Below are 10,969 nucleotides of genomic sequence, written 5' to 3'. Positions count from 1 at the left end.
ATTAACAATTTACACATTTAAACTAGATTATACTGTGAATTGTTAAAATTGAGAGTAATATTTTCTATATGTATAAATTTTTTTTGAAGTAAATATTTGTTGGAAATCTCTTATTTTTTAAAGAATATCTCTTCCTTTAAAAAAAAACTCACAAATTGACTATTGGAAGTAGGATATTTATGGATATGTGTCTTAAGATTTATTTTTTCTTATATATTTTTATCTTGTGGTTCTTTTTCAAGTTGAGTAGATCACCATCATACCCTAATGAATCAAATTAATATTGTGGTCGTTTCATAAAGTGTTAAAAAGAATATTGGATAAATAAAAAATATCTGTAAACATATATTAATTTATAATTTTAATTTTAGAATATTACGTGGAATATATATATATATATATATATATATATATATAGAGAGAGAGAGAGAGAGAGAGAGAGAGAGAGAGAGAGATAAAAATTAAAATAAAATAGAGTATAAGGAAAATGTAAAAATTAAAGATTTATTATACTTGAGAGACGTACTTAGTCTATACTACATTATCACATTTTATATATAATTACCATTTAATTTAATTAATATCGTAATTTATTATTGCTATTAAAGAAAACTTAGGTTAATGAATATTACAAATAAGAGTAATATTTTTTACTTATTAGTTATAAAAATAAGCGGAATCAACTCATCATTTTGTAAGAAAGTGAAAGTGAACGTTGAATTAATCTAGTTTATAATCATATATAATAAAAAAAATTCCATCACAATTGTTAATTTTCTCACCATCGTCTCAATTAATTCTTATTTTTTTAATATCTCTTACATAGAATAAATTATGTTAAAGTATTTATTTATGTAATTTATTAATTATAATATTTAATAACCACTCTTAGATTATTTTTTAAAAATGTTAAAAAAACGCGAACACAAGCCTACCTTTACTAGTAATATATAAAGAGCTTTCGGCAGATTTTCTGAGCATCCCTCGCAGGGAATCCATCAATGAGTTATTAATGAATGCTTTATAGGCTATTCCAAATTTAATAACCTCAAAAAAAAATTCAATTTAGAATTTATTCATATCGATAAATTACTGTGTTCTTAAAATTTTTTTATAAATAAATATAATTTATCTATATATCATTCTTTTTAATATTTAATTTAATTTTTTCATATTTTTTTGTATTTTTTTTAATAATATTTTTTTATCTAATGACAGATGATTTTTGTTATTTGAGGTGTTAACATAACTTAGATGTCAAGTTGAATAGTGATACCTAACATAATTATATATATATATATATATTAAAATATATTTTTTTTCTTTTCAATTTTGTGCTTGAGTCAATATTGGTGAAGATTAATGATAATTTAAAATAAGTTACTAATTATCTCTTAATAAATCAAATTTGAAAGAATTATTTTCCCATATGATGGAAGGAATTCTATGATTGAAATGGTTGAAGTGTTAGATATTTTATGTTCATGTTGACTAATTTAATTTCATTTTACATTACATGTTATGTTTTTATTTGTATAAAAATTAATTATATTTGTATTAAATTATATACTTTATATATATATATATATATATATATATATATGTATATTTAGATATTTCTATTCTAAAAAATACTGTATTTCATATTTATGGATGGCGAATAAACTTATATATGTGCGAGTAATATTCAAACCCATATTGATGTTCACACATATGCATTAATATAGATAATATTTCACTTTTTAAATTAGATAAGAAATAAGAGATAAAAAGACTAAGATAAGTATTTAAAAATTTGTCTTCTACTGTCCGCATGTCCATTCTCATTATAAATTATTAAAATATTTTTATTTTTTAATATTTTAGTTTAAAATTTATATAATTAATTAAAAATTTAGATTGAAGTATTTGCCAGACAAGAACAACAAATCCAAAATCCTATGGTAAAATTTGCCATTGAACAAGTTGCAGAAAATATGCAGAGCTTCTGATATTGTTTTAAATACTTGTGATGAACTTACGAGTGATGCATTAAATGCTCTATCCTCTTCGTTTCCTTCTATTTAGTAAATTGGATTTGGTAATTTTAATTTTTTTCACCTTTACTATTTATCCAATTGACCCTTTTTCCTTTTTTTTAAATCAAAGTCAACATAATCACTTGTCATTTTAGGTTGCAATTTTAGGAAGGACGATAGGTTAGAATTTGAGTATATTTTCTATTTTGGAAAAACTATCATTTTTTCTTTATTATTTTACTACACCATTTTTTACCTTAGACAACGCCTAAAAAGCGTTTCCTAAAGTAGAAAAAGCGTTGCCTTAACTTTAGGCAATGCTTTGGCAACGCTTTTTCAGACGTGGAATATGCAGTCGTGGGCTTAGGTTTAGTCAACGCTTTTTTGTAGTCGTTGTCTTATACTGATAGAATATGCAACGTTTTTCAGAAAAAAGTTTAGGCAACGCTTTTTCTCATAATGTTTAAACAACGCATTTTTAGTGTTGCCTATTGTTTAGGCAACATTTTTTTAAATGTTGTCAATTGTAAAGGCAACGCTTATTTACATGTTCTCAGTCTTTTTAAGCAAAACTTATTTACATGTTGTTTGTCTTTTAGGCAACACATTTTCAATGTTGCATATTGATAGAATAGGCAACGCATTTTCAGTGTTGCATGTTGATAAAATGGGCAACGGTTTTAGGCAACACTTATTTACTTGTCTGTCTTTTTAAACAATATTTGTGTACATGTTGTAAGTATTTTTGGACAACACTTTTTTAACGTGAAAAATTATGAAATACATATTAATTTATAAAATTACGCAATATGCAACATTTTCAAACTACTTTAAAATGTAATTTCATTGTATATCCCCCTATTTCAAATCTGAGTTTTGTTGCTTAAACACGAATTTCACAATTGCTTCTAAACCCTCAACCTTTTGAGTTAGGGAGTTCACTTCAATAGCATACCCTTTATGGATAGCGACAATTTCTTGATTCCTGGAGCTCTTACTTTAATAATATTTTAGGCATCATAAGGGATATGAGCTTGCTGAAGTAGGTCTCCACCTCTGTTACACCTCTACCTCTGTTACGCTCCTCATCAAATTTTCTATTTCTCAACTTATTCCTCCACATTGCCAACATTATAAACTTTTATATTTCCCTACTTACCACCCAACACAGTTCTATAAAACCAAATCAATTACACAGTTTCATAAAACCAAATCAGTTATTCTTACAAATACAAAAATTAGGCACGATTCATTGAAATTTCTAAAGACACAATTCAATTTACACACAATTAAAAACTGATAAAAATGCTTATAGAATAAAATAATATCTGCTAAAAACATAAATAGATTACTTACCTCAAGCCCTTGTCACTGAGGCCATCTAGCTCCAAAACTCCCACTACCTGAAACATGACAACAATACAGAATGTGAAATCACATACCACAACTCATTACGGAGCAAAGTGCAGGAAAATGGAATAGAAATTACAAGAGAACCCTAACCTTGTTTTTGAGAAGAACCGTAGAAGAACAAAATCAAAGGAAAAACAAATTGTAGATGAAGGAGCCACAACAACGGAGCATGAGCATGGGTACGCGTAAATTGGAAGAAGAACCACGAGCAAGAGTAAGCATTTTTCATATTTCAAAGGTTTGAGGTATTTTCAGATTTCAAAGGTTTTGAAGTATTTGAACAGGGTTGGGAACGTAGGGTTTATGAGACATTTGGGAAAGTTAGGAACGTGGGGTGGGATTTCTGAAATTAAGTTGGGAAAAATGCTGCTAATAATTTTTATTTTTTTAAATATGTTTAAAAGTTTTGGAAGTAAGGGTGTGGAAATTAGTGATAAAAGAAAGTTTTGGAATCTCTATAAAAAATTTGGAATTAGTGTGTGGAAATTAGTGATAAATGAATATTATATGAAATATTAAAATTAACATTTGATAAATATAGTTAAAATATTATTTAAAGCAACTACAGGTTAAAAAATATGTTTTAAAATATTATTTGAAATACCTACATTTTGAAAAATGTTGCTTAAAGTATTTCGTAATATTTTAATGTTAGTCTACATTTTAGAATTGTTACTTAAAATGAATAGGCAACATTTTTTCCAACTATTTTGAGTAAGTGATAAATAAATATTACTACATGGGCAACAATAAAAAAACCGTTGTCTATAACTACTTTAGGCAACACTTTTTTAGTCGTTGACATGTCAGCATGGCCTAAAGTAGTGTAGTGTTTATTTAATAAAAATAGGTTGTTTCTTACAAAATAGATAAGGATGAATATAATTTTCTATTTTTTTATACTATCTATTAAGTAAATGAGATTATTTTTAATAATTATGTTTTATCCATGGATAAGGACAAACATAATTTTGTAGGTCTACAAAAATAATTATTGGGATTCATTTGTGAATAGTTAAATTTTTGTAGTTACAATTTTTTTTATGTTTATAAAATATTTCTTTTGTTATATTTGTTTTAAAATATTGATAGATGTACAACACAAAATTGATACACTAACTTGACATTGCTTTTGTGTACTCTTTCGTTCATTGGACTTGAAGCATTGTTTCATGGAGTAGTCCTCTGTGACATCCATCAAGTTATCACAGTGTTATCTTATGTGGTTCCGTGGAAGGTTAATATTGTATTGGTTTTTATATTGAGTGTTTTTTTGTTTGTTCTTTTGCCTGAGTTATGCTAAAAGTTTTGAAGACCCAATAGTTTTTGTGATTTTGTAAAAACCATGGATATGAGAAGCTCATGAGGTGTTCGATGAAATGTCTAAAACAAGATTAATGAAAATTCAATTTGAAACATGTTAACACCTATATATGGACAAGTTTGAATTTTGAACATGGAGGCCTATCATATTGTCAAAAGATTTGTACAATGAGGCAACACCGTAGGAAAGTGCTTTAATGATGATTAAAAATACCAGACGAAGACGGTTCAGGAATCGTCTTTATTTTGGGTGTCCTTATAAATCAACAGTTTATAACGAAGGTTCCTAAATCGTCATTACAAAAAATTATAACAACACGTATAAACAATCGTTGTTATAAATTACTTTTGTGTATCCTTTTATTGCTTTTTTGAAGACGGTTCTAGGAGAACCATCGTTATAAATTGCTTCTCATAGTGAATTGGTGCAGTTTCTTTGTTTTATTGAAGACAATTTCAGTCTAAACCGTCATTAAAAATGTATTTTTTTAAAAATATTGTTGGATTATTTTATATATATTGTACTCATGTGTAAAATATCAAATTTTCAAAACAATAATGCATATTATATCATAATTTAAATATGGAAAACTACACACAATAAATTAAGTACATATTACATTCTACAAAATGTTCTACAATATATGAAAAAGTTATATTTTTTTCTAATCATTCATCTATCCTAAGGTGTTATACATGATTACAAAATATTTTGACCATGTTGTCTTTACATACTCCAATGCTTCCGAATCTAGCGGTTGTGGGTCATTGAAAAACTACATTTTGATTTTTTTTCTTTTTAATTAGTGCATGAATAATAAATCCCAAATTTTAAAGTGTTTTTGTATTCAGGTATTACCTGATCCCAACCTTTATAATTCTAGCTCGTACAATAGTCGACATCCACTGCATAACATAATAATCACACTCATAATTTCCAGATTGTCTATTGCACTGCAAGTTAAAATAAATGTTATTAAATGAATGAATGAGACACATTAAAGTGAGTGAACAAATATACTTTAAATACCTTAAGGTGCATCCAAGTGAGTTTTGTAGCATTTGCACTTCCCCTCCCACTTAACATGTTATATCCAGAATAAGCACTGAAATATTCATGTTAGAACACATAACATTATATAATGTTTAAGTAATAATAAATGTTAAATAAAATTGTCGTACCTATCTATAATGTGTTTAAAATAGTTAGAGTTTCTTATGCAAGGAGCAAAACCATGTAGCGGTATGATCATGAACATATATGATCAATAGTTGTCAATGATGCCTATACAACAAATCAGTTAATTTCTCTTATTTCAATAATTTAGTATTACTTATTTAATAAATATGGACTTACTCATGGATATGCGAAGCAAAATAAATTCGTTTTCCTCAATTCTTTAAGACAATGGTGATGTATGTTTGTGTTTCTGACTTCTTGCTTCCAAGTGATTGAATGAGTTGAGGGTCTAAAAACTTGTATGTATCTTGTTTCCCTTCATTGAAGCATAATTAACAAATATACCTAAATTTCAATAAGTTATTACTAATATATATAATAAATCCAAAGTATAAAGATTTTAATAATTGAACTTACATGATCCATAATTGCATAACTGTTATGTTAATCTTCTGATTTCTGGATTCAAGGTCCAACAAATCAGGCAAGTGAAAGTACAACGGTACATCATTATGCCTTCCAAAAACATTGGCATCCCATGGAACCTCTACGACAGTTGTATCTAAAGTGGTAGCAACTTCCACCAATGCTACCACAGGATCATCAATGGAATTTTTTTTTCTTCTTTTGCAGAGGCAGTTATGTCTTAGGTTTCTGCTACTCATCAACAAACAAAAAAAATAATTAAATTAGTTAGAATATAATATATTTGATATATAATCCTATTAGTGCAAAGATATACTGTAGAGTCTCATATAGGTCTAACGAGATGTCTAGGCCAGGCAATGAAAGTATGTAATGCCTCTCCTACAATAGTCACCTCTGATGTCAGCACATGAACTCACCATAAAGGATCTTCTCCACCGTGACCTTTATCAAATTAGAAGGAAGAAGAACATTGTGTAACATTGTGACCCCTTTATAACATTTACCTAGGGCTACAAATCGGGTGAAAGAATCATAATCAAAATATAACTTATATCGGCTAGTTGAGCCAAAGTCATCCCCCAATAGACCAACCGCCGAACAAGTCCCTTTAGTGTTGACTCTCTTAATAGGAGGCGAGACATCTTGTACCATAGTAGGTGGTTGTTGAGAGAGTCGTAATAAACTTCAGATAAATAAATTTCAGATTGAACAAAGTATAAATAAACTTCAGATTGAACAAAGTAAAAACAATTACATACCAGAATATCTTGCCAAATCATGTTTTTCTTGTGCTCGGTGACATAATCCCAAGAATAAGTTAAGATAGAGATCCTTTCACGAGCAACTACTCCGAGATAACTACTAAAATTATTTGCATTTAGCCTAGTGGCCACACCAGTGTTGACATCAATAGGCAATGATATTTTTTTACCTTTATTTATCTTCATACACATAATCTTTAATCTAGTAGTTCCTTTACTAGTTCTTGAAAGAGAAACTTCATCATTTGCCATGTTCTTGTAAACAAATATGATAAGCATCAAGAATATGAAATATAATAAAAATTATATATTGTAAAACTAAACCTGAAACACATGCACAAACAAATATATATTCTTTAGTCATGATCATTTCGAGTTGCATGTACAACATTAGCAACATCCTCGTACTCTTTATTAATCGTCGTTCTTGTAAGTCATTTAATCTCACAAATGTCATTGCTTGGTTCTTCATCTTCTAGGTCATTATGTTGCTTTTTTCCATGTAGTACAAAAAAATCAGTGTTCAAATGTAGGATCTTAGATATAGAAAACTTGGGAAGCTTTATATGCCATTATGAAGGGTTCGTTATGATAACCTATCTTTCGAAAGTCAACCAAAGTCATTCTTGATTCATCAACTTTGACACCAGTCTTATTGTCAACCCACTTGCATTTGAAAACAGGTACATAAACTTGGTATAATTAACTTCCCAAATCTCTATTATGACACCATAATAAGGCATTGATCCCACAACATGATTTTGATCTTTTGAAGTTGAAAACTGCATGGACTCTGCCTCCAAAGTGACTCCACTATTTTGCAATGTACTCCTATCATCTTGAGACTTTGTGTAAAACAACCATTTACTTCATAGTCAGAACAACATAACACATCAAACTTTAGACCATTTGCAAGCCATGTTAATGTTTCAGATGTTGATGGATCATTCATGATTTGTTGCTTAAACCATGACATGAAAGTTTTGTTATGCTCAATTAACACCCATTTTTCTGATTTCCTTGGATTCTTATATTTGACAATGTCTTTGTGTGTATCTAAGTATGGTAACACCTCATCAGTGTTATTCAGGATATACAAATATGCTTACAGAACCTCTTCTCTAGATTTGCTTATGACATGTACACCTTTTGAAGATTTACTTATCAATTTACGAGAGTGCCAACATTTTTCAGGAACTCCTATAGATTTGGCTTTTGACAAGTACTCATAACAAAACTCAATATATTCTTTTTAAATGTATCTTTCAATAATGGAAGCTTCCGGACGACATTGATTTTTCACATATCCCTTCAAAGTCTTCATGTATCGTTCAACTAGATACATTCATCACATATAAACTGACCCACACAATCTGATTTCTCTTACAAGATGAACAACTAAATGTACCATGATATCAAAAATGGATTTTTGAAAAAATATTTTAAGTTGACACAAGACTACAATAACTTCTTCTTCAAGTTCATCCAACTTCTAAGAGTCAATCTGTTTACTACATATCGAATTGAAAAATGAACATAGTCGAGTGATTGTATGCCTAACATTTTTTGATAAGATTCCACGAATAGCAACCAGTAGTAATTGTTGCATTAGAACGTGACAATCAAGACTCTTAACATTTGAAGAGTAGCCTTGTGATACCTTAATACCTTTAAGACATTCACAAAAACTTGTTTTCTCTTTCTTCGACAAAGTGTAACACATTGCAGGCAAGTATGTACGTTTACCAACTTCTCGAGGTGTCAATTCCTTTTGTATATTCATCTCAATCAAATTTAGACATACATTCACACCATCCTTTGTTTTGCCTTTAATGTTCAGAAGTGCTCCTATTAAACTGTCACACACATTATTTTCTACGTGCATCACATCTATACAGTGTCTGACATCTAACTTACACCAATATGGAAGATAAAAAAAGATTGATCTCTTCTTCCATATTTTAATCACAATTTTCTTTTTCTTCATTTTTCCAAAAGTCACATTAACATTTTTATCTTTCATAAATTTCAAGGCCACTTAAGGGAGTGGGACAAGTGTCATGTTCTTGGTATCCGTTGAAAGCTTTTTTAATCTACGATACATGTAGTACTTCGTTAGAAATCTACGATGCCCAAGATACACGATCTTTCTTTCGTGTTTTAACTGCTCATATGATGTCTTCTCTTTACATATTGGACATGCTTTATGACCTTTCACACTATAACCTGACAAGTTTCCATATGCAGGGAAGTCATTGATAATACAAAATAACATTGCATGCAATTGAAAAGATTCATTCGTAAACGCGTCAAACACATTAACCCCTTCATTCCAGAATAATTTCAAATCTTCAATCAATGGATTAAGATAAACATCTATGCCATTTCTAGGTTGTTTTGGACCAGAGATCATCATAGATAACATCATGTATTTGCGTTTCATACATAAAGTAGGAGGTAAGTTGTAAATCACTAACAAAACAGGACATGAAATTATTACTACTTAAATTTCCAAAAGGATTCATTCCATCAGTAGCCAATACAAGTCTTAAGTTTCTTGATTCTTTTGCAAATTCAGGAAATTCTTTACTACTTAAATTTCCAAAAGGATTCATTACATCAATAGCCAATACAATTCTTAAGTTTCTTGATTCTTTTCCAAATTTATGAATTTCTTTATCAATCTTCTTCAATTGCAAAAAATCAGTTGGATGACGAAGTAGTCCATTACATTTTCTATTATCTGCATGTCACCTAAGGTTTTTAGCGTCATCTGCATTTGCAAACAAATGCTTAAGCCTTCGAATTATTGGAAGATACCAAATGACCTTAGCAAGAGGACATTCCTTGTGAGTTCATCATTATATTCTTTTTTACCAACTTTAACTTTATGTGACAAACCACACCTGGGACATCTTCTTAAATTACCATACTCATTTCTGTATAAAATACAATCATTAGGACATGAATGTATTTTTTTATATTCCATTCCCATCGGATAAAGAATCTTTTTTGCCTCAAATCTCGATTGGGTAATGTATTTCCTTCTAGAAGCTTATCACCTTTTTAAACCTTAGTGACAGAAGCTTTGAGACAATTTTATATAAACAACCAACTAAAGAGATAAGCCTAAAATCACAAGATGTTATCAATATAAGAAATGGACAAGGACCAAAGCATTTAAAGTTCTTCTTATTAGTCTTTGCAAAAGATGAGGGCCAAGCCCAAAGCCCAAGCCCAAGAAAGCCCAAGTCCAAACCATGAGGAGCAAGGCCAAACATTAAATAAAAGAGCATCATTTGAATTAATTTTGTATAGGGGTGTGTGAATATTAAATAAAAAGTGTGAATAGTTAGGGGGGTGTAGACGCATTTTAGGAGGTGCTGAAAATAGGAAGTGGATCACACTTACTTCAAGACTAGGTGGCACCAATTTGCATTTGAATTTAGAGGGAACTTTGAGTTTCATTTGTGTTTCATTTCAGCCCTCTTCTATTATAAATAGAGAGGTTGGTCTCTTGTAAACTCAGATTTGGATAATTGATATAGAGAAACTCTACTCATTTTGAGAGAGCCTTTTGTGAGATTTTGATCTCCTTAGCATAGTCTCATCTTGTGAGCTTTTGGAGAGCTTCAAGTGGCGGCTTCCTTCACTCATCTTGGGACTCCATCACCAAGTGACGTGATCATTCTCCTAATCCATTCCAGTCGGCTCTTCAACCATCTAAGTTCCATTTCTTTCATCTCCTTGCTGTTTTCATTCTTAATCTAGAGTTCTTCATCTTTTTCACCGATTATTTTGTGTTCTATGTGTTGTCTTAAGATTTTGTTCGGTTCATCTTATTC

This window comes from Phaseolus vulgaris, chromosome 4 (assembly GCF_000499845.2).
Source record: "Phaseolus vulgaris cultivar G19833 chromosome 4, P. vulgaris v2.0, whole genome shotgun sequence".
NCBI lineage: Eukaryota > Viridiplantae > Streptophyta > Magnoliopsida > Fabales > Fabaceae > Phaseolus > Phaseolus vulgaris.
This window is presented reverse-complemented; position numbering follows the sequence as displayed.